General features: G+C 42.2%; 1 protein-coding gene across 3 annotated transcripts in view; it reads left to right on the top strand.

Annotated features, from left to right (window-relative positions):
* Nucleotides 1-24,180, top strand: part of LRFN5 (leucine rich repeat and fibronectin type III domain containing 5) — a 1,034,736-nt gene that overhangs the window by 369,123 nt on the left and 641,433 nt on the right. For all 3 annotated transcript variants that reach the window (XM_069208631.1, XM_069208630.1, XM_069208629.1), the window contains exon 4: nt 22,146-22,298. The gene's annotated coding sequence lies outside the window, so the exon portion shown is untranslated. The remainder of the gene's footprint in view (nt 1-22,145; nt 22,299-24,180) is intronic.

Genomic DNA, 24,180 nt, shown 5'->3' with positions numbered 1-24,180 from the left:
TTCAACCTCAGGGTGGTAACCCTGGGTTGGAGAACCAGGCTCAGAGGATAAACTCTGACCTGGTGGGAGGTAGGTGTGCCTCCCTGAAAGTCCTGGCCTGCCAGGCAATGGTTCAACCTCAGGGTGGTGACTCTGGGTTGGATATCCAGGTTCAGAGGTTAACCTCTGACCTGGTGGGGGGTAGGTGTGCCCCCCAGAAAGCCCTGGTGTACCAGACAGTTGTCCAACCTCAGGATGGTGACCCTAGGTTGGAGAACCAGGTTCAGAGGTTAAACTCTGACCTGGTGGAGGGTCAGTGTGCCCTCCAGGAAGTCCTGGCGTGCCAGGCGATTGTTCTACTTCAGGGTGGTAACTCTGAGTTGAATGGCCCAGTTCAGAGGTTAAACTCTGACCTGGTGGAGGGTCAGTGTGCCCTCCAGAAAGTCCTGGCGTGCCAGGCAATTGTTCAACCTCAGAGTGCTGACTCTGGGTTGGATACCCAGGTTCAGAGGTTAAACTCTGACCTGGTGGGAGGTAGGTGTGCCTCCCAAGAAGCCCTGCTGTGCCAGGCAACTGTTCAACTTCAGGGTGGTGACTCTGAGTTGAATGGTCAGGTGCAGAGGTTAAACTCTGACCTGGTGGAGGGTCAGTGTGCCCTCCAGGAAGTCCTGGTGTGCCAGGCAATTGTTCAACTTCAGGGTGGTGACTCTGAGTTGAATGGTCAGGTGCAGAGGTTAAACTCTGACCTGGTGGAGGGTCAGTGTGCCCTCCAGGAAGTCCTGGCGTGCCAGGCAATTGTTCAACTTCAGGGTGGTGACTCTGAGTTGAATGGGCAGGTGCAGAGGTTAAACTCTGACCTGGTGGGGGGTAGGCGTGCCCCCCAGGAAGTCCTGGTTTGCCAGGCGGTGATCCAGTCTGAGGGTACAGACCCTGGGCTGGAAGACCAGGTTCAGGGTGTCCCCCTGGACCTGGAGGGAGGGGCTACTGATAACAGTGCCCCTACCATGTTGTCTTCTGAGGAGGCCACTCCTAGTTGGAGGGTGCTGGACCCCAGAAGGGAGGGCAGGGGGAGGGAAGCCTCACCCCGGGCCCTAGTCCCACCTGAAGGTACAGACCCCAGGTTGGAGGGCCAGTGGCAGGTTAACAGCCCTGCACTGGTGGAGGAATGGTACAGGGCGACTTCTGTAAGCCCCCTGGCCATGTTGGACTCTGGGGGTACCGCTCCAGGAAGGAGGGTACAAAGCCCCAGAGGGGAGGACCAGGTTCAGGCTGTCATCCCTGACCTGGTGGAAGGGAGAGTGGTTAAAGGGTGCCCAGCACCTGGGGCTACCGCCCCCCACTCTCCACAGCCACAGTGGTTGGAGAGCTTTGAGAGGCCTGGGGCCTGGCTCTCATCCCTGGCAGCTGTCAGTAATCACTGTGGCTTGCTGTCCGGGTGGACAGAGTTATCCCTGGGGAGGGGACAAGTGTCACACCCCAGGGGTAGAGTGGGCAACACCACTATGTTGGTCATGGGGGTACTATCCTGCTCCTGGGATACATCTGTGAGCAAAGTAAGGTTAGGTGCTGCACAGATGGGATCCGCAGGAAAGGAGAAAGGTTCCCCATGGATGGGCTTAGTGGGCCCTGAGAGTATGGACAGAGGGATCCAATTGGAGTCAGGAAGGCGAAGAACTGGAGCATGCCCCTGCTGTTGTGGGCCTGGGTCCTTGTTCCGTCGCCTCAAACAGGGAAGTACATCAGGATAGTGATTGTTCTCCCCTGGCTTTAGGCTGGTGGGGGGTCATGTTGGACCTGGCTTTTTGACAGGGACATCCCCAAACTTTTTGCCTCCTTCCTCCTATTTTTTCTGACCTGTTGTTGTTGGCTTTTGACCTCTGAGCACTTTACCACTGCTAACCAGTGCTAAAGTGCATATGCTCTCTGTGTAAATTGTACTATTGATTGGTTTATCCATGATTGACTATTTAATTTACCTGTAAGTCCCTATTAGAGTGCACTACATGTGCCTAGGGCATGTAGATTAAATGCTACTAGTGGGCCTGCAGCACTGGTTGTGCCACCCACCTCAGTAGCCCCTTAACCTTGTCTCAGGCCTGCCATTGCAAGGCCTGTGTGTGCAGTTTCACTGCCACTTCGACTTGGCATTTAAAAGTACTTGCCAAGCCTAGAACTCCCCTTTTTCTACATATAAGTCATCCCTAATGTGTGCCCTAGGTAACCCCTAGAGCAGGGTGCTGTGTAGGTAAAAGGCAGGACATGTACCTGTGTAGTTATATGTCCTGGTAGTGTAAAACTCCTAAATTCGTTTTTACACTACTGTGAGGCCTGCTCCCTTCATAGGCTACCATTGGGGCTGCCCTCATACACTGTTGAAGTGGCAGCTGCTGATCTGAAAGGAGCAGGAAGGTCATATTTAGTATGGCCAGAATGGTAATCTAAAATCCTGCTGACTGGTGAAGTCGGATTTAATATTACTATTCTAGAAATGCCACCTTTAGAAAGTGAGCATTTCTTTGCACTAAAAACTTGTTGTGCCCTTCAATCCACGTCTGGCTAGGTTTAGTTGACAGCTCCTTGTGCATTCACTCAGACACACCCCAAACACAGGGTACTCAGCCTCACTTGCATACATCTGCATTTTGAATGGGTCTTCCTGGGCTGGGAGGGTGGAGGGCCTGCCCTCACACAAAGGACTGCCACACCCCCAACTGGGACTCTGGCAGACAGGATTGAGCTGAAAGGGAACTTGGTGCATTTCTTAGAGACTCTTTGAAATCACCCCCACTTCAAAGGCACAACTTAGTATAAAACAGGGCCTCTGCCCTACCTCATCAGACACTTGCTGGAGAAGAAACCTGAACCAGAAACTACATCCTGCCAAGAGGAACTGCCTGGCTGCTCAAAGGACTCACCTGTCTGCTTTTCTACAAAGGACTGCTGCCTTGCTGTTGGCCTGCTGCCTTGCTGAACTGCCTGGCTGCTCAAAGGACTCACCTGTCTGCTTTTCTACAAAGGACTGCTGCCTTGCTGTTGGCCTGCTGCCTTGCTGAACTCTTGTCTGGCTGTAAAAGTGCTCTCCAAGGGCTTGGATAGAGCTTGCCTCCTGTTCCTTGAAGTCTCAGGACTAAAAAGACTTCTTCCTTTCACGTGGACGCTCCGTGCGCCGAAAATTTCGACGCACAGCTTGTTTCGCGGCGAGAAAAACGCCGCACACCGACGCTGATCAACGCGACGCCCTCGGGACGATCGAGACTTCGACGCACAACCTCGCAAGGACAAAGCCGCCCGACTTCCAAGGAGAAATCGACGCGACGCCTACCGTGAGTGCGAAACTTTGACGCACGGCCTCGCAAGGACAACGCCGCCCGACTTCCAAGGAGAAATCGACGCGACGCCTGCCGTGAGACCAAAATTTCGACGCACGGCCTCGCAAGGACAACGCCGCCCGACTTCCAAGGAGAAATCGACGCGACGCCTACCGTGAGATCGAAACTTCGACGCGCAGCCCCGCAGAACGACGCGCAGCCGGAAAATAAGCAGGAGAATCCACGCACATACCCGGGACATCTGGTAATCCCCGCGATCCACAAAAAGAGACTGTCTGCGCGCCGGAAAACGACGCCCGACTTCCCCGCGTGGAAAAGAACGACGCAAGTCTATGTGTGCTGAGCGGAAAACGACGCACACACCCCTTTTTCCACGCATCTCTTCTCCTGTGGCCCTCTGAGGAGATTTCCCACCAGAAACCAGGTACTCTGTGCTTGAAAGACACTTTATTGCTTTTTAAAGACTTAAAGACTCTTAATATCACTTTTCAGTGATATCTTTACAAATTCGTATTGCAACTTTGATCGTTTTGACCTACAATTATCCAGATAAATATTCTATATTTTTCTAAACACTGTGTGGTGTATTTTTGTGGTGTTATACTATGGTGTTGTATGATTTATTGCACAAATGCTTTACACATTGCCTTCTAAGTTAAGCCTGACTGCTCGTGCCAAGCTACCGGAGGGTGAGCACAGGCTGATTTTGGATTGTGTGTGACTTACCCTGACTAGAGTGAGGGTTCTTGCTTGGACAGAGGGCAACCTATCTGCCAACCAAAAACCCCATTTCTAACAGGGGGTAATACAGAACCCTAGGATGAAGGGGCGATTGGTGCGTACAAGAGGCTGTGCCCTGTCCAGGCATGAGGTGGGAGATCAGTTCTCGGTAACAGTTGGGGTGTGGCTGGAGGGTCTGGAAAATATAAGTTATTTATTGGCTATTTTATTTTTCCTTCCACTGCAAATGCATTTTTTTTAAATATAAATATTTGCCTCCCCAGCTGCCCCATTCTCAAATCATGGTCACAGCTACTATTGGGCTTGCTAATGTCAGAGGTTTTAAAAAAATGGCTTTGAGGTGCGTGCCGCAACGTACACTATTTGTTACAGCATATCATAGAACACAGCAGCCATTTATAGGAAGTGTTTTTATTCTCAGTGTTTGACTGCCCACTGGAGTGACTATAATAAAATAAATAAAGTGCGACAAATGGTTCTCAGTTTGGGTTCTGAGGTCTGGTCATCTACTTATCGGACGTGTTTGCTAAAAAATGGGTTAGGCACTTAGTAAAGTGCCATGTGCATGTGTAGCGGTATTGCCCTTTGTCAGAAGACCGTTAAAGGGGCATGAGTGATCAAAGATTAGAATGCTTCATTTGTTTTTTTGGGGGTAATTACAGTTGTTAATGTAAACACATTTAGGGTGCAACAAAAATGCATTTCAAATAAATGTAAGACTGCCTTCCGAAACGTTTTCTGCCTAACAGGCTGTAAGCCTGTTTATATAGGGGGAAGATTTTATAATTGGATCTTTGTAAAAAGAGGACGTGCGTAGACTTGGAGAAACAAGTTAATAAGTTGCGTTGGAACACGTTGGTAGCACATTTACTTGAATCAGTCAAGGAAACGTTAAGCAGTGTATGCATAAATTGCGACAGATGATTAAGTTAACTCAGCTATTTTAGGAAAGTTTGCCAAATACGTGCAACATGTGAGGTTTGTAATTGAATATTACAGGTCCAAGACAAATTAATCTGTCGCCCGCTCTGTACTTTCTTATATTTTAGTGTTTATGCTGATCCATCGAACAGCTAGTGTACATGTATAATCCAAACATACGTGTTTAAAATGCAATCTCAAGTACATTGCTTGCTATTCTGCAGCAGCAAGAGTGCTTTCCTAATCTAAAAGCGTGAGGTTTCCAGGTTCCAGTCTGTCATTTCTTGCATTGCATTTATTCCCTGAGATCCACGTTTCATTTTTAGGTCGAGCATCGCATTGCAGCGCGCATGCACTGCTTTTCCGACGTGTTGGTGTGTATCTGAGCTTTTAACAACGCCAACCTCACGCCATTCACTACCACTCATTCGTGGGCTTGCCCTTCAAAAATCCTTTGAATACACTGGTAAATGGTTTACCTTTGTCCCTCATTGGGGAGGTTTTGTTACTACCTTGGCCATCACCCCTGTTACATGGCTAGTTTCACTTTTGCCGATAAGTTTAACTGTGAGCGAACTTCTTTTCCTTTTGTCTCTCTCCTTATCGCTAATGCTCATGGCGGCTGTGGCTCTGTGAATTGGCTCTCCTATGTGAAAGTGTTTAAATTTCAATTTTCAATTTATGTGGCATGAAAAGTCGAGTTAGGAGTTTATAACGCTAATAGCTCTAACTCGAGCAGATGTGGGACCCATTGCATTGCAAATGCTTGTTTATATGTGGTGCCTTCTTTGAAGTAAAAGACATTTCTAGAAGTTGTGCTTTGAAGTGCTTATAATTTCCTGACTTTACTGCTCCGGTTCCAAGATGTCTGCAGGACCAATCCTACAGTGACAAGCCCTTTGTATGAAGGCATAACACAGCCTATTCAGTTGCACGTGTGGTTGTGACCTGCTCCGTCCCCTATCCTGCCAGCATATGGCCATTCAGTCACACCTAATCCTTCTTTTGTGCCACTGTCTGGGAGGAATTCACAAAGCACAACTGCCATCTACACCCAATAAGTTAACCTAGGAAAGGCTGCAGGCACCAAATGGCAAAAGTTAGGAAAATGCAAACTTTCAAATAGTGGTATTTTCAAAATGGTGATTTAAAATCCAATTTTACTATTACTATTGTCATTGACAATTTCATAAACTCTGTTGCCAAAATCAGAAGATAGCCCCTATTAAATGTAACAAGTCAGTCCAGTGTTATCCTACGGAACAGGTAGGTCTCCCAGTAGTGAAAATCGAATTCAGTAGGGTTTCATTACCATGGCATGTAAAACTCAAAAGTACACATTAAACCTTTTAATTACAATGCACCCTGCCCAGAGGCTACCTAGGGACTACCTTAGCGGTGACATATGCAATAAAAAGGGGTTATATTGCCAAGTTCAGCTGTCAGTTTAAAACTGCATTCAGGTTGCAATGGCAGGCCTGGGACACATTTTAAGGGGCTACGTAGGTGGATGGCACAATAAGTGCTGTGGGCCCACTAGTAGCATTGAATTTATGGGCCCTGGATATATGGTATACCACTCTACAATGGACTTATAAGTAAAATTGATATTTGCCAATTAGGCTTATCCCAACTTTACCATGTTTAGGGGAGTGGGCAAAAAATATTTAGAACTGGATACCACTGCTAAAGTGCATAGAGTCCTAGGGCCAACAAAAACTAATTTTGAAGGTTTAAGGCAACAATTGTGGGGTCACCCTGCAGAGAGTGCCAGGTTCAAAGGTACCCATCAATACAATGTAATGTAGCATTGTGTCACAATGTACCAGAAATGAGCAGTGAATTTCTAATGGTTGGAGTGGTTACAGGGTTTTACAGGGTTTGTCACAAATTACTCAGATTAGATTTTGCAAGGGTGAATTTACAATCGACAATGAAGTCACTCGAACCATCGTAAATAGTCGCAGTAAGAAAACATTGGACATGAATGGGATTCCACTTGATCTTTTTAAAGCCAACTTACACCTTTGGCCCCCCTCTTTACAAATATCTTGTGAGCTGTTTGTAAAACAAGTAAGTTAGACAAATAGTCCATATCACTTATTGTTCTGATTTAAAAAAAATGAATCGTAGGGAGAAAAGCTTTGATCGACCAATCATCGCGCTGAACTCCCAGGTCAAAGTGACAGGAAGAATCCTGCTAATCAGATTAGAAGTTTCAGCAGATGAGTGTAAGAACCTTTCAGAAAATCAATATGGATTCAATGGCGGCCTTAGAAACCTTGAACAGTGTGTAAACTTGAACATTGTAACATACAAATATATGGTGGCAAAATAGAATGCAAAATATATGGATTTTATGACCTGTCTAGTGAATTTGAAACATGCCAACCACAGGAGAATGTTATCTTTTTTTGGGAAACCTGGGATAGACCACGCTATAGTGAACCTGCTGAGAGAGATTTACTCTGGCTTGACTGCCAGGGTGAGATATGGCAAAAACAGGAAGTGCACTGAGGCCTCCAGTGTAGATGGGGTGATCAGGCAGGGCCATGCTCTAGACCCTTTTTTATTTACACTGTATACAAATCTGCTGAAAAATTAACTGTCGGACTTTGGGTGCTGTGAGTAACTGCCCCAGGAATGTGTTTTCAAGCCCCTCAAGGGAACTAAATTTTTCTTCGTTCAAAACTGCTGCCCAGTAGGTGATCCTAGTTACACAAGTGGTCTGATATATCTCGAGCATCTCCTTTAATGGTTTTTGCCTAATTTATTGGCAAACAAACACACCTTAGAAACCTATTAAAATAGAGTTGCCTAATTCTACATCATTCACTATCATAGGGTGATATTTACTATAAGTTATCACGCAAAACATAATGAAGGACTTAGAGAGGTTCACCTTTAGATATAATTTTGACTTGAGAATAGAGAAAGTTTTCAAAACCTGTTGAAGAGCATTGGGACACTGAATTGTGTACTCAGCATCCCTGAAGAAGTGCCACGTTTGTGAAACGAGTTGGTTGTATGAAATTGGAATTTTAGGATGATTTGTGTTTTTGGAATGATGTCCCAAGAAGACAAGTTCAATCTGAATAAAGACACTTTGGGCCTGATTTAAAATTCGTCGGACGCGTTACTCCATCACAAAAGTGACAGATATCCCATCTGCTGAAATCAAAATTCCGTTGAAGATAATTGCATTTAGATTTTGGGGGGCAGGATATCTGTCTCCACTGTGACACAGTAACCCGTTTGCCGAGTTCTAAATCAGGCCCTTTATTTGGCATGGATCTCCTTTGCATACACCTAGGTTATTACACTCATACCACTAATTGAAAGTGTCATCTGGAAGAATTGCCCTTCCACATGTCTGTGTTGATATTTGTATAGTGTATATTGGTGTGGAAAGCAAAGGCCCAAAGTACATAATATAGGTGGTGGAAATCAGTGCTCAGTTCCTATTCCTCCTAATTGAGTACATTAGAAGTGGAAAATAAAATTACATTTCTGTTAGACCTGTCAACCTTAGGGTGGTCTTCTTGCAAACATTTTCACCTTTGCCATTTTTTCTGATCTGGTTTTTGTTGGCCTTAGGGATCTGTGCACTTTACCACTACTAACTAGTGTTAAAGTGCATATGGTCACTCCTTACAAAATGGTAACATTAGCTCATCCTGAATTGGCATATTTCATTTACTTATAAGTCCCTAGTAAAGTGGGATTACCTGTGCCCAGGACCTGTACATCAAGTGTTACCTGTGGGCCTGAAGCATTGATTGTACCTCACACTTACGAGGGGTCCGTGACAGAATATCGGAAACACAAATATTGCATTGACAGATTATTGTCTTAAAAATATTGAGGACAAGAATATCATAGGTATAAACTAACTATTCTTAATTCCAGCTCTACGTAACTTGAAGGTTTATATATCAGCAAGGTGCATATATGTGGATTTATATATATTAAACCTTACTTCATGACCTTCATGATATTCTTGTCCTTCATATGTTTGACACTCTATTCTGTCCCATGATATCTGTGTTTCCAATATTTTGTCCAAACACCCTTAAGTAAACAGTTTTAAACTGTCATTTCAACCTAGCAAAAAGAAACCTTTGGTAGAACCTCGAATACGCAACCATCAATGATCCCTCCCCCTATTTTAAACAATGCTAATACAAAGGTGAGGTGGCCCAAAGTTATGTCAAACCCCTATTTGTTACGTAAGATTTATCAAGTGTTTTTAGATAATCTGTCAGCTTACGAAGACTTCGAGCCGGAAGCCATCCCACTTCTTGATATCCACGAAGATATGATGGTCAAACTTCAAAGTGTTTTTTATAAAAAGACAGCCATGGTAAGCCGGCAACATGGGGGTTCGTCTAACAGTAGATGGTTTAATGATGCATGTATGAGGGCTAAGACCGAGCTAAAAAAGGCCATAAAAGCCGGGTCCCCGGGGGTGATCAAACAAGCAAGATGGATGTATAAAAAGACAATTTTACAATCAAAGAACACTTGGGAAGATGTTATTTGGCAGGATTTGTTAGATGCTACAAAAGCAAACAACAATACGCTTTTCTGGGAACTGCTGACTAAGCACGAGAGAGGGGGTAGGTCTAATCTAAGGAACCATATCCAACCCGGAACCTGGGTGGAGCACTTCTCTCTCTTGTATGAAGGAACTATCTCCACTGGGGCTGTTGACTGTGATAAAGTGGGATTAGACCCCCTAATTTTATCAAATGCTAACCTTGCCACTTCTCCACCTGATGGGAATCTATATAACTCTGAGAGTCATATTTGTTTCTCCTTAGAAGAAACTACAGTTGCTATCAACTCTTTAAAGTCAGGTAAAGCCCCAGGTCCCGATAAAATTCCAGGCGACCTTACAAATCAGAGTTATCTATATGGACCTGGTATATTAACCTTTTGTCAAATAAAATCACAAAAGGAGGACAGATCCCTGAGACGTGGAAGGGTGCAGAAATTATCCCAATCCATAAAAAGGGTAATGTAAATCTTCCAATCAATTACAGACCGGTTAGTTTAATCGACAACTTACAAAAAAATGTTGCCAAACAGTTGCTAGTTAGACTATTGAGCTGGGTGACGGAGCAGCAGATCCTTTCACCGCTTCAGGCAGGGTTCCGCTCTAGAGTTAGCACGGTTGACCAGGCTTTTAGGTTGACCGTGCTACACTGGAAATATGTAGTCTTGGCAAAGCAAACTCTATATGTCGCTTTTGTCGATCTGCGTTCTGCTTTTGATTTGGTCCCAAGAGATAAGCTTTGGGGGGTGTTACACAAAATAGGGGCACCACCCGATATTATCCATCTATTGATACGCATGCATGAAGGCACATACGCGCAAGTAAGATGGGGCAATCAAGGTGAATTGACTAACAAATTTCCCATTAAAAGAGGTGTCCGCCAGGGATGTGTGCTTGCACCACTTCTGTTTTCTTTATTCTTCAACGAGGTGGTCCAAGAACTAATGACATGCCAGAATGATGCTCCCACCCTAGTCAATCAGAAAATCCCTATTCTCCTTTTTGCGGATGACTCTCTATTGATTTCAAAAACCCCTATGGGGTTGCAAATTTTTGTGGACAGATTTAAATTATTCTGCTGGAATTTTGGTTTAGAGCTGAACTCGAAGAAAACGAAATTGATGGTGCTTCACTCTGGCCCTCGTAAGAAATTTAATATTAGGTTAGATGGAGCTTTCTTGGATCAGGTTAGCTCCATTGACTACTTGGGTGTGAGACTTACAGATTCACTCCTTTGGGAGGAACAAGTTGGCAAGAGTGCTGGGCTCTTGCAACATCGGGCAGCATCCATATTGCGCCTCTATAGGAATACGATCGCTAAAGTTGTGTCTCCAGCAGTAAAGATTTATGTGGCTAAGGCACAGGGTGCTGCTGTTTACGGCGCAGAGATTTGGGCCATGTCAGATAGCAGTAGGATAACAAAAATTGAGAATAGCTTTGCACAGGCTTTATGTGCTTGCCCTACTAGCACCCCATTAACCCCCCTATTTTTAGACCTAGGGTTTAAACGAATGGCTGATCTAATTATCTTACGGCCTCTATTATATTGGGTGAGGCTTTGGATAGTTCCCGAACTGGCCATATATAAGTTTACTCTATTAGAATTGTTAAAAAGCCCTAACTCTACGTCCATCCCATGGATCAAACACGTATCCAGTTGGTTTTGTACGCTGGGATTGGGGAACTTTTGGGAGAATCCCCAGCAACTTGTGAAGTCCCATGTAAAAGTACTGAAAGGACCTTACTGGTCCCACATACGTAATAATTACATTTCTCAAAAATCGAATGGTCATTTAACTAATTTGTTTATTGATTTCAAATGGTACCCAGAGTTCGAACTATATCTAGATATAATACCTTACTTACTAGGCAAAAGTTTGTGTGCCAGATTTCGATTCGGAACATTACCTTTGAAGGCCTTGATGAGCAGATGGGGACCTAAGTTAAGCTCCGATATTTGTCCTGCATGTGGCACTTCTTCCGAAACAGCAGAACACTTTATGTTTTTTTGTCCCGCTTACTCAACCCCAAGGTTTAAATGGATTTGCAAAATCTGTCGGGAATTGAACTTAAGGGAATGTTTTTTAGCTTTGAGGATTTTAAAAAGCCATAATTTGAGTGTGACAATTTATGCAGTAAACAAGTTTTTAGTAATGGCATGGCGCATACGCATCTTTTATTTACAATGATTGAAATTGTTCCAAGTCGGGCAAACATGGATTTTACTCTTTTAAATTTTGCTATGATATTATGATGTTTACTTATATTTATATTGTATTGTATTGTATTGCTTTGATGGTTTGTTAGCCGAATAAAGCTTATGTGTGTGATGAAACCTTATTGCCAGGCGCAAATCTTACTTTTTAATACAAATTTCACCTCTAGGGCAGGCCCTGGCCCACCCCAGAGGGCAGGATGCAGTGTATTTAAAAAGTTGGCATGTACTTTTAAGATGTACATGGTAGTGATAATCTCTTACATTTTTTTCTCCCTACTGCATAGCCTACCACTACCACAGGCTAAAACTGGTGTTGCCTTATTACATGTAATTTACAAATGGAAACAGGAAACAAATTCATGCTTGTTGTCTTTGGATTTGTAATAAAAATTCTCTCTTATGGTAATGGCAGGTTTTAAATTGTAATTTTTAAAATGCCACTTTTAGAAAGTTGGCATGTTCCTTCCTTACTAATTTGGTGTCTGCACCCTGTCTCTGGGTCACATGACTGAGTGTAGTTGTCAGTTGGGCTTTGTGTATTCCTCCTAGACAGCCACACACAATAGAGAGCTTATATGTCCCTGGATATGACATCACTGGCAGGATGGGAGGGACGAGCTGGGAAACAGCGCTACTTACACTTGAATACGCTGTGTCCTGCTTCCACCCAAGGGGTTGCACACCCCCTGTAGTTAGTATTGATAAAGCGTAAGGAAGGCACAGCACATGTGCACTTCAAAGGGAAACCTCTAGAAGCTTCTCCCACTTCAAAGGCAGAACTGGCTATAAATATTGGATCTCGGACAACAACTATTCAATACCTTTCTGGAACTATGGATAATCTCCCAAGAAGAGAGACTGCTGTGTGGCTGAAATGACTGTAACTCTGCTGGTCTGCGGCACTGATAGACTACTGCCTTGCCTGATTGCTGCCTTGCTGTGCTGACCTGCTGACCTCTTGCCTGGGTGAGAAGAACTGGCCCTACACCTTTTGAACCCAGAGCCCCAGATTGACTCCTGGGATACTTGGCAGGTCTCCTGGCAAGAGCCTCACCCAATAATCCAATTTATTGCAATTTCACAACTGTGTTATATTTCACACATATTTTCATATATCTTGTGATTTTCTGATGGAAACACGATTTTCAGTCAGTAGTGTAGTCCAGGTTAGCACCTAAGTCTCCGGGTTTCAAAGTTCAGCAGCTTTGCTATTAGATCACACTTCCTTCTAGTTTAAACATTAATAGTGATGATTTTTTTTTCCTCCATTGCTCTTATAAGACATGCAGAGGGGCAACCTGGAGTTCCTTTTGCAGATCTCTACTGGAGTTTTGCTGAAAGATGTATAAACATCAGTGACAAAGTTAAAATAATACAGGGAATCCAATGTCTGAAAATCAGCAGTGGTGAGTCTTCAGTAATTTCCTGAACCTGAGTAATATTAACTTTGGTGTAGATGGCTAAAGACAGTAAGTTAAAATGGAAAGTGCTTTAAAAATGAATAATCTGCCAAAGCATTTGTACCCTGTAGGGTAAGTAGTTTTAGACGAGTAATCAAAAGTGTAGGGTCAGTCAGTTGGGCAGCAACAGATTCTAGCATTTGTAGAACATGCCACTCTTGAAGAATATTTCAAGGTGAAGCTTGTGAGAAGGGATTTTTATCTGATCATCAATGCCAGGCAGTTTAAGAAAAAGATGCCTTTCGACAGTCAATCTCAATGACTTCTTCTCTCAACTTTAAAAAATTTCCATAAAATTTCTCCTCTCTACTTTTCCTATAATCCCCATAATTCCTTTATGACTACAGTCTCCGCTTCAAGATCCTTTTCCCTAAATAGCACAAACCGCTCAGCACACATTCTCCCATCTTTGGAAAGTTACATTTTATGATATAGAGTCTGACACAAGGAATTACATTCAGTATTGGTTCAATTCAATCTTAATAACATGAGTTCCTTGTCATACCACTACATTACCTTACGTTATTGGCGTTGGAGATATGAAGCAGTGTTGATAGTAATGTTTAAGCAAAGCTAAAACTCTGATACAGACATCAACAGAATTCAAATGTAAACATTACTTGTTCCAACTAAATTGACAGTAGACCCAACAGAAATTGTTTAAACCAATTATGCCCTAAAGATACTTATAGAACAGTCATCCGTAATATCTTGATATATTATTTTCTTTGTTCAAGGTTACAATCATACCCACTTGTGTCAATTTATATTTGTATTTAGAAATTCTCTGATCACTGTGGGACAGTATACCCAGTGCACAGTTCAAAATCAGGCAAGTCGGCTCATAACCCAAAACCTACGAAGAAACAGTTTTTAATTATGGTGTCAGAACATGCTCACCCTACTGATTATATTGCCACCCCATTACTTGTTGAATATTTAACTATCATGTGAAGAAACTGTGTAAAATAATCATATTTTAATAATAAATCCCTTGCTAAAAGGAAAGCTAACCAAATATCATCTATGACAGACAATCCAATCGTCAACCCTTCACCTCATAATTCAAGTCCTTCTTTACCACATTATTGTATTTTGACTTGATGTATTTTGATATACATTTGAAGAAACCCCCAATACCAAAATCCGAAATTAACAGTAAAAAGCATATGTTGAAAAAAAAAAAAATATATATATATATATACACATTTACTCATGCAAAGCATTCTATAGGCTAAAAGATGACCCCTACGTTTGTTACCAAACTCAATCTACAATTAAAGTCGAGTCTCCAATTCCCACATCTCCAAACTCACCTGAAAATTTAAATCCCTTTATCTCATACTGATAATTATTTCTTCAAGCCCAGATACGAAGATCTGAAATCAACAGTAATAAGAGAAACATATTGATTAAATACATAATTCTAATATAAACCTTCTATATAACAAAAATTGTGAAGGAATAAAGTCTTCATTAAGTCACAATCCTACTCTCAAATCAAAAATTAAAATCTTATTCCGCAGATTCCTGTATTTTCTCCCTTTAATTCTCTTCCCTTAATTTATCATGCATTGCATAATCTCCATAACATAGGCTTTTAGTGCCCAACTCAATGCCAGTCATTGTACGTATTTTAGAAACACTTTAGAAGGATAAAGACTAAGGGCCTGATTATGAACCTGGCGGATGGGATACTCCGTCACAAACGTGATGGATATCCCATCTGCCGTTTTACAAGTTCCATAGGTTATAATAGAACTTGTAATATGGCAGGCTGGATATCCGTCACATTTGTCATGGAGTATCCCATCCGCCAAGGTTGTAAAAAGGTCCTTAATTGTCTGACTGTTTTTGAATAGGTGGTGTCCAGGCCACACATTACATTTTCAGTTTCAATACTGATGGAAATGTAGGGCTGACTCAAGTAACATATTCATAGTTTTTGCAACAAGTTTTCTGAGTTGTTTCGTGGCACTTTAAATAACATGTTTTTTATGAGGCAACTAATTAGGGATTCAATTATGAAGTTCAAAGAGTTGACATACAGAGTCACCTTAAACCCTTGAATAACTGTTCGAAGAAGATCTCTGGAGTAGCCCAACACAATGTTGGAGTTTTTATGTGAACGGGCTGTCAACAGAATTTTTTGGGAAGTTCCTAAAATATCTTTTAGAACCTATATAAGTTAAACTTGTCTGGTGAAAGTTAAACATAGAGAGTATGGCAACTAGCAGCTAGTCCCAGATTTTCACACTTACAAAAATAATTCTTTGCAAGAACCTAGAGTGGTCGAGCCAAATTGGAGCTAAACCTGTCTGAGAATTTTCCAAATGTCTGGATACTTGGGAGGTCTCATTCCAGTGTATGCACTAGCCCTGTTCCTGTTATAGGTATCTTTGCAGGTTTTTGTAGCCTGTCTGCTGATTTAATTTATCTCCTATTCTGTGCTGCATCTACACATACACACGCACACAAACACTCACACACAATCTGCCTATTTTAAATGATATTCAGATTGGATTTAAGTGTAACTTAATAGCCCTAGGAAAGTGTTGTAAGGCCTATATTATCACTGTCACAATATAGAATACTAATGTGATGATGTTTTGTTAGTCAAGAGTGAAGGGTTCTTGATGGTTCACAGTTAATAGAATAGTGAGAGTTACTTAGTGATGATCTTTCACACTTCTTGTCTTGGTGCCCACATGAGTTCCTGTTGTTTTCCAGTGTAATTCCATTCATCTATGGGTTATTGTTCAAATTTTCCCAAAATATCATTGGCATGGCATTTTTAGATCAATGTCATTATTAAAGAAACTAAGGGGAATATGATCTCGCAGATAACTATTTGATTTGGACAACTGGGTGGATCTCAACTACTGTGAAGGAAAGTGTTTTTTTTTTTTTAAACTGAGGCCCATATTTATGCTTTCTGGTGCAAAACTGTGCAAACGCAGTTTTGCGTAAAAAAGTATAGTGCCAGCTTGCGTCATTCAGGAGCGCCAGCCGGATGCCATATTTATGAAATCTCTCAAGCCGGCGCAAAGGGTGGGCTAGCATCTGCAGAAATTATTTTAGCCGGGTGGGGGTGGCGGTATGAGGGAAGGGGGGTTTGCACCAAAAAATAGCGTTAGGCTGGTTAGAGGCAAAAACAATGCCTTTAACTAGCCTAGCGTCATTTTCTGACGTAAAACCTTATATACCACATGACTCCTGTCTTATAAAAGACAGGAGTCATGCCCACCACCTCAGTGGCCAGCACAGGGCACAAGGGTCCCCTGTGCATGTCCATTGCACCCTGTGCCATGTAGGGGACCCATTTCAGGGCCCCCAATGGCACTTTGAAAAGATTTTTAAAATACTTACCTCTACTTACCCTATTTACCTGGGATGGGCTCCCCCCATCCTGTGGTGTCCCTCTGGTGTGGGTAGGGGTGTTCCTGGGGCTTTGGGTGGGTACCTGTGGGCTCTTTCCATGGTGTTTGACCATGGAAATGGGTCCACAGGTCTCCTAATGCCTGGTCTGACCCAGGCGTTAAATAATGGTGCAATGCAAGTTGTGCACCATTATTTGGCCTCTCCTCACACCCGTGCGTCATTTTAGCATGGGGGGATAAATATGGGGCTATGGGGATAGCACAATTTTTTAGATGTGAACGCTTACCTTGCATCTGATTAACGGAAGGTAGTTTCACGCATCTAAATAATAGTGTAAAATCCAATATATTGACGTTAGACGTGTCTAACATCAAAATATAGATATGGAGTTAAGTATGCACCACATTTGCATTAAACAAATGACGCATATGTGGTGCACAAAAAGTATGAATATAGGCCTGAGTCTTTTTTGATGACTAATGACTGGGACCCACTAATATGATTTCTTTATTGTTTTTGTTCATCTGATTAAATTAAGAAATGCTCTCTTTATTGAGAAGAGATGTCAGATGATAGGTGACAAAGTTGACAGATTTCTAGGTAATAGTGATCCAGTCTGGACAAGGGACAGAAATATCAAGCTCCCAGTTTGCATTTCTTAAATAGCGAATTTTAAGAAATCGCTATTTAAGAAATGCAAAATGGGATGTATGAAATTTGCGAGTCGGTAATAGTGATTTCTTAAAATTCGCCATCGCTATTACGGAATCGTAATTAGTCTATGGGCCTCTAGGCCCGTAGAGATGAATGGGACTCTATTCATCCTTATGGGCCTCTAGGCCCATAGAGATGAATGGGACTACATTCATCCCTATGGGCCTCAGGGCCCATAGGTGCGAATGGTTTTGCATTTCCCAATTTGCGAATACCAGTTAGGAATTCGCAAATTAGGTAATGTAATCTCCTCTGATGCACCCCAAAAAAATATTTGCGGACATGTAAAGCACACACATCCCTAGGGGCATGTGTGCGCTACATGTCGTTTTTAAAAATACATTTATAATGTATTTTTTAAAATTGCACAAGCTTACCACCAAATTGCATTTGGTGGTAATTGTATTTCCTAAATGCCCAATTCGCTTTAGGAAATGCTTGATACATGTGCTTTGGAAATCGCAAATAGGAATTCCCTATTTGCGATTTCCAATTTAGAGAATCGCAATTTGCAATTCTCTAAATGGGGTTGCTATTTTAAGGAATCATTATTTTTGCATTTCCTTAAAAGTTCACAGCAAATGCTTTTCATTCATCTTGAAAGGCATTTTTGCATTCTCAAACGGCCGAATTTTGCGATTCGCACCATTTGCGAATGCAAAATTGCTTGATACATCTGGCCCAAAATGTATAAGGAATGCAACCTTCACCTCTAGGGCTCCTTGGTAAATATGAAAGCCTCTTTGCATAGCTAGATCACAGAGGTTAGTATGAAAAATGATATATTCTGTTTGATGGGTAAACATTTTACTGCTGCCCTAGAGAAAAGTGTGGTTAAAGAGGCACATAATGCTGTGGTCAAATGAGGAGTGAGTCAGCTGGAACCCACTCCTCTGCCCTGTTCCCCAATGGTCAACAAAGAAAAGGAGTGGGTGGCACGTGACTCACTCTTCAGTGCATTGTGACAATCAGTGGTTTCACCGGGACAGTTATTGAGAAGTGTCTCACCCGGAACCCACCTCTATGAGTGGGAAAAGGCACAGGGCCGGGCTCCAGCTGTCCATCTCCTCTGTGGTTGTGAGGGCTGAGTCAAAAATACAGATCAAAAGCAAGGTGCAGGGAAATCAAACTTATTTGAGGTTAATACCTAGTTAGAGGGTATTGTTACATAGGGCCGTATTTATACTTTTTGGCGCACAACTGCGCCAACGCAGTTGTGCGCCAAAAAATTGAACGCCGGCTAACGCCATTCCAAAGTGCCATGCGGGCGCCTTATTTATGGAATGACGTTAGCCAGCGGAGCTGCCTGGTGTGCGCCAAAAAAAATGACTTACACCAGGCAGTGCCGGCGTAGGGGAAAATGGAGCTTGGGCGCCAAAAAATGGGGCAAGTCAGGCTGAGGCAAAATTTTCGCCTCAACCCGATTTGCGCCATTTTTTTTTACTCCCAACCCCCATTGAAATGACTCCTGTCTTAGCAAAGACAGGAGTCATGCCCCCTTGCCCAATGGCCATGCCCAGGGGACTTATGTCCCCTGGGCATGGTCATTGGGCATAGTGGCATGTAGGGGGGCACAAATCAGGCCCCCCTATGCCACAAAAAAAACAAAAAAAATACTTACCTGAACTTACCTTAAGTTCCCTGGGATGGGTACCTCCATCCTTGGGCGTCCTCCTGGGGTGGGCAAGGGTGGCAGGGGGTGTCCCTGGGGGCATGGGAGGGCACCTCTGGGCTCCTTCCGAGCCCACAGGTCCCTTAACGCCTGCCCTGACCAGGCATTAAAAAATTACGCTAAAGCGGCTGGACGTAATTTTTTTGGACCCGCCCACTCCCGGGAGTCATTTTTGCCGGGAGTGTAAATACGGCGCACATGCCTCGGAGTCATTTTTTAGACGGGAACGCCTACCTTGCATATCATTAACGCAAGGAAGGTGTCCACGCTAAAAAATGACGCAAACTCCAGGATCTTTGGCGCTAGACGGGTCTAACGCCAAAGTATAAATATGGAGTTAGTTTTGCGTCAGATTTGCGTAAAAAAAAACGACGCAAATCTGGCGCAAACGGAGTATAAATATGCCCCATAGTGTTGTTAGGGAATTACTACTTTGTTAATTAAGCAAGGTATGTTGTTGGAAATGTAGCATTCTATCTGCAACATCATGACAAATTAAATTCATAACAACTGAGGGTGATCAGATAAGGACGTCTTTTTGCTTAGATCTCAATCCTGTCTTTCTATTTTTACCTCTAAACCCAGCTATGTAAGGTGCAATATTATTCCGAATACGTTTTTTCAATCACTAAATAATAATGCAAAAAAGAATTGAATGTTACCATGCTCTATATTGATGCTGGTGGTGTGTCCTTTGGTGCTATCGAACGCCTGCATCTTTTAAACCAATGGGTAAAGAGGGATGTGTATGACTGATATAAAGTAGTATTCCCTATTTGAGTGTGTTCTGTCCCATTCCCAGATGGTTCTACATTGCTTCCTTATCTAAACATATGGTTCTACTCTTGCACAATCCAAAAATGTTTCGGGCGTGTTTGATCAGTATTTCAGCTTTTCAAGCGTTTAGTGGAATTATATTGAATAGTACATAGGTATAAAAAAAATTAAAAAAATTACTTGCTAGGAACGTAGGGCCAGATGTAGGAAGAGAGCAATTTGCGACTTGCAAATTGCGAGTCCCTGCGACTCGCAATTTGCAAGTCGCAAATTGCTATGCAGTACGGTGTCTCAGACACCGTCTGCAACTCGCAATGGGGTCGCAATGACCCACCTCATGAATATTCATGAGGTGGGTCGCAAATTGCGGCCCCATTGCGAGTATAGGCACTCGCTAACATGGAGGCCTGCTGACGTCAGCAGGCCTCCATGTTAGCGACCTGCCTTTTCAATAAAGCTTTTTTTTTTTTTTTAAATGTAGCCCGTTTTCGCTAAGGGAAAACGAGCTGCATATAAAAAAAATCCGAAACCTTTTGTTTCGGTTTTTTCAGGGCAGGGAGTGGTCCCTTGGACCACTCCCTGCCCTGAAAAAATATTTTGGGGTCCAGTCTCAACCTGGAAGGGGTCCCATGGGGACCCCTTCCAATTTGAGAGTGGGTTACCATCCACTTGAAGTGGATGGTAACTGCGACTCCATTTGCGACCGCGTACGCGGTCGCAAATGGAGTTGCATACCACTGTGACTCGCAAATAGGAAGGGAACACCCCATCCTATTTGCGATTCGGAAATGCATTTTGCGAGTCGGTAACGACTCGCAAAATGCATTTCTGCATAGGAAACACGCATTTGCGAGTCGCAAATGGCAGATTTTGACATTTGCGACTCGCAAAGTGTTTCCTACATCTGGCCCGTAGTTCGGTATGTTTCCTTACTACAAAGAACTTCATGCACGTAGGTGAAACAAAAATAAATAATATATTCAACATGTGAAGTGTATCATTATCTGCAAGTCACATGTTATCGAACAAATGAAATTGTATCTATATCACTGGAATGGCATTCATAAGCTGCAGCAAAGAACAATGCATTTGATGTCTTCATTATATTAGTCAATGTAATGAGATTTCGTTTTTTACTGTGGTCTTAGCTTTGAAATGGAATACGAGCTCACTTACAACATATAAGTGAAACATTAACGTTATTAGATTTGTAATACACATCTAAATATGGTTATTTCAATTCCCATTTAGGTAAATAGCATGGGTTTCCCTCCCTCATATCTGAATGACATCATTCAAATACAGTACTAAGGTCACTCAGGATGCAAAGGGATGTTTATCTTCTTACCATCTACAATAAAACCTATTTTCGGCTGTCAGAATTCCTTTGAAGAAAGTTTGCTTTTCACATGTAGCATTGCAGTATGTTTAACTTAGTTACATCAACCTATCAACCCTGCCTTTTATGTCTATTTCTGTGTCTAGTGTGTTCCACCCATAGACCAGAAACTAAACGACTACTAGAGTTCAATACTTAGCTCATACAGATGAGTGATGCCTATTTCATTTTCCAAATGTAGATGTTTCAATTTGTGCTTTCCTTCACCTATCATGCGAATGAATTGACCATGTGTTTAGAATCTAATAGCGTGTTACATACACATCTCAACTATAGAGCCTATTAGAATTTCACAACCAAAACTCTGCCTCCATTTGCATACGTTTCGTCTTGGCAAATCAAGATTATGGTATAATGTTTAACTAGTGCCTGTGTCTAGAATTAATTATTTTTAGATTATTCTTCAATGTATAAAAGATATATATTTAATGATCACTGTGAACCGTCTCTTTAGGAAGGCACTAATCAGTTAAATTATATATATATATATATATATATATATATATATATATATATATATATATATATATATATATAGTTCATTACTTTCATAAATGTAGAAAATGTAATTGCTTGAATCACTTCCTCCAGAAATTGTTATTTAAAGTTTATTACTCTGAAACAATGATTTGAAGAACTATTTTACCTATTTATCTATTTTAGTAACAAAATACTAATATGATATATGATATGGGTAAAGCATCGTAAAAGGTTTGCTCAGATAAGCACCCATGTGCAGATATCACAGGGTAGTGGAACATAGCAGTTGAAAATACATTACATGTTCCGAGGAGGATTGTTTTCTTTCACCTCAGATGTGACACTCTCTGGCCCCTGCACTTTAAATCAAAAGAGATTTTGCTTTCTTCTGTATGTGAAAAGTCCCAGATCTGGAGGTGGGTCTGTGTCCCTGACTAGTTTACATCAGAAAATACAGTAGTACTCTTGAATTCTTTTAAAAATGAATCTATTTTCTCATTTCACTTTATACCCCAGGGCACGGTTAGTAGAACTATATCAGAAGCCATGATTGATGTGCTCACAACACCTGAAAAAGATCACCTCCTAGCAGCAAGTTACTGGCCGCTGATTCTCGGAAACCAGGTCTATTTGATCAATTCAGAGATTCTGCTTACATGTCTGGTCAAGGTAATTATATGTATTACACTTTTAGACTCACAGATTATGTAATGCAGTCATTAATTAAATAGATTGTAGACCAAAAATGCAAATTATAATTTTTCTTGGAGTATTTTATTTTTAAATTAAACACTGTTGCATTGGTGTTGGTAACTTACTCATGGACATTCCAATTGCATTGTGTCCTTTCACTAAAATGTACATAGGAGAATGTAGTTATCTCCCCTTTTAAGTTTGGCTTGAACGTGCATCTAGCTCCAGACCTTATGTGCTCAATAGAGCACTAGGAAGCAGTATTGACAGATGGGCTTAGACTGTGCCCACATATTAATCTTCCTTTCTACATCCATGAATTGTGCAGAAGGTGTGTTTGTTTTACTTTTTACAATATTTATTGTGAAAGCATATGGTAAAGCCAATAGCCCTTCCGTGGTGGATTAATAATAAATGTGTTAAAACTGTGTTAACCATAGTTACAAGGTCTCCGACAGAAATACATTGTACGTGATTATGATGGTGTTGGTTACCCGATCTGAAAAACCCTGGTGATAGAAGATTTGTACTGTGATAATCCTCACTAAGCCATTTTAAGAGGTTGTGTATATTAATTTGCAAATGTTGTATATTTGTAATTTTATAACTGTATGCATGATCGATGCCTTCCCAGACAGGTTATGCTTTATACAGCAGGCTTAAATTTAATATGATGACAAGAAAACAATAAAGGTTATAAGTCTGGTTGCTTATTTGGTAAACAGTATGTCAGAAGCCATAGGTATAAGCTGTTCATTGTGGAAAGTTACAGGAAAGGCAGTAGGCCAGTCATATTTATGATTCATTTCATATGTTTAAATCAATAGGCCTCTGAGGATGGATTGTTATTGTGCTGTGTTATAGCCTTTAAACAAGTACCTTGTTACATCTAAGCTTGCAGATTTAAAAAAAAAGCAAAGATTTTAGTATTGGTAAATTTTTGTTAATGACTATTTTGTGGGATTGTATACTGTTTGGCCAAATGTAAGGTTAGGTGTACTATATTTAACTCCAGATATACACACTTTGGTGATCTTCAAGGTCCATAGCTCTGGGTCTTGATACTCTGACATAAAACTGTACTAGGCAAAAACAACAAGTGATGGACGGAATGCTGAACATTGTCAAACATTCACCCCCAGTACAGTGATCTGGGCCTAAATCCATCGTTTTTTTGCTGCCCATGCCATTCCAGTTTGGACCCAGCCATATGCAAATCAGTCTTGACCCTGTTCCCCATGGGAACAGTCCAGCCCGAACTGCTAGGCCAGGTCTTCCCTGGACTGGAAACAAGCATCCTGGGACCGGTTTCGGGGTTTCACCCCTCATCAGCCAGGCTAGCTTGAATCCAGTGGCATGGGAAGCACGGGACCCACGTCTGGGCATACCCTTCCCACTTAGGGCGACAAAGCAAAAACAACAAGTGATGGACGGAATGCTGAACATTGTCAAACATTCACCCCCAGTACAGTGATCTGGGCCTAAATCCATCGTTTTTTTGCTGCCCATGCCATTCCAGTTTGGACCCAGCCATATGCAAATCAGTCTTGACCCTGTTCCCCATGGGAACAGTCCAGCCCGAACTGCTAGGCCAGGTCTTCCCTGGACTGGAAACAAGCATCCTGGGACCGGTTTCGGGGTTTCACCCCTCATCAGCCAGGCTAGCTTGAATCCAGTGGCATGGGAAGCACGGGACCCACGTCTGGGCATACCCTTCCCACTTAGGGCGACAAAGCAAAAACAAGAAGTGATGGACGGAATGCTGTACATTGTCAAACATTCACCCCCAGTACAGTGATCTGGGCCTAAATCCATCGTTTTTTTGCTGCCCATGCCATTCCAGTTTGGACCCAGCCAT

This window comes from Pleurodeles waltl, chromosome 9 (assembly GCF_031143425.1).
Source record: "Pleurodeles waltl isolate 20211129_DDA chromosome 9, aPleWal1.hap1.20221129, whole genome shotgun sequence".
Taxonomy (NCBI): domain Eukaryota; kingdom Metazoa; phylum Chordata; class Amphibia; order Caudata; family Salamandridae; genus Pleurodeles; species Pleurodeles waltl.
This window is presented reverse-complemented; position numbering and strand designations above follow the sequence as displayed.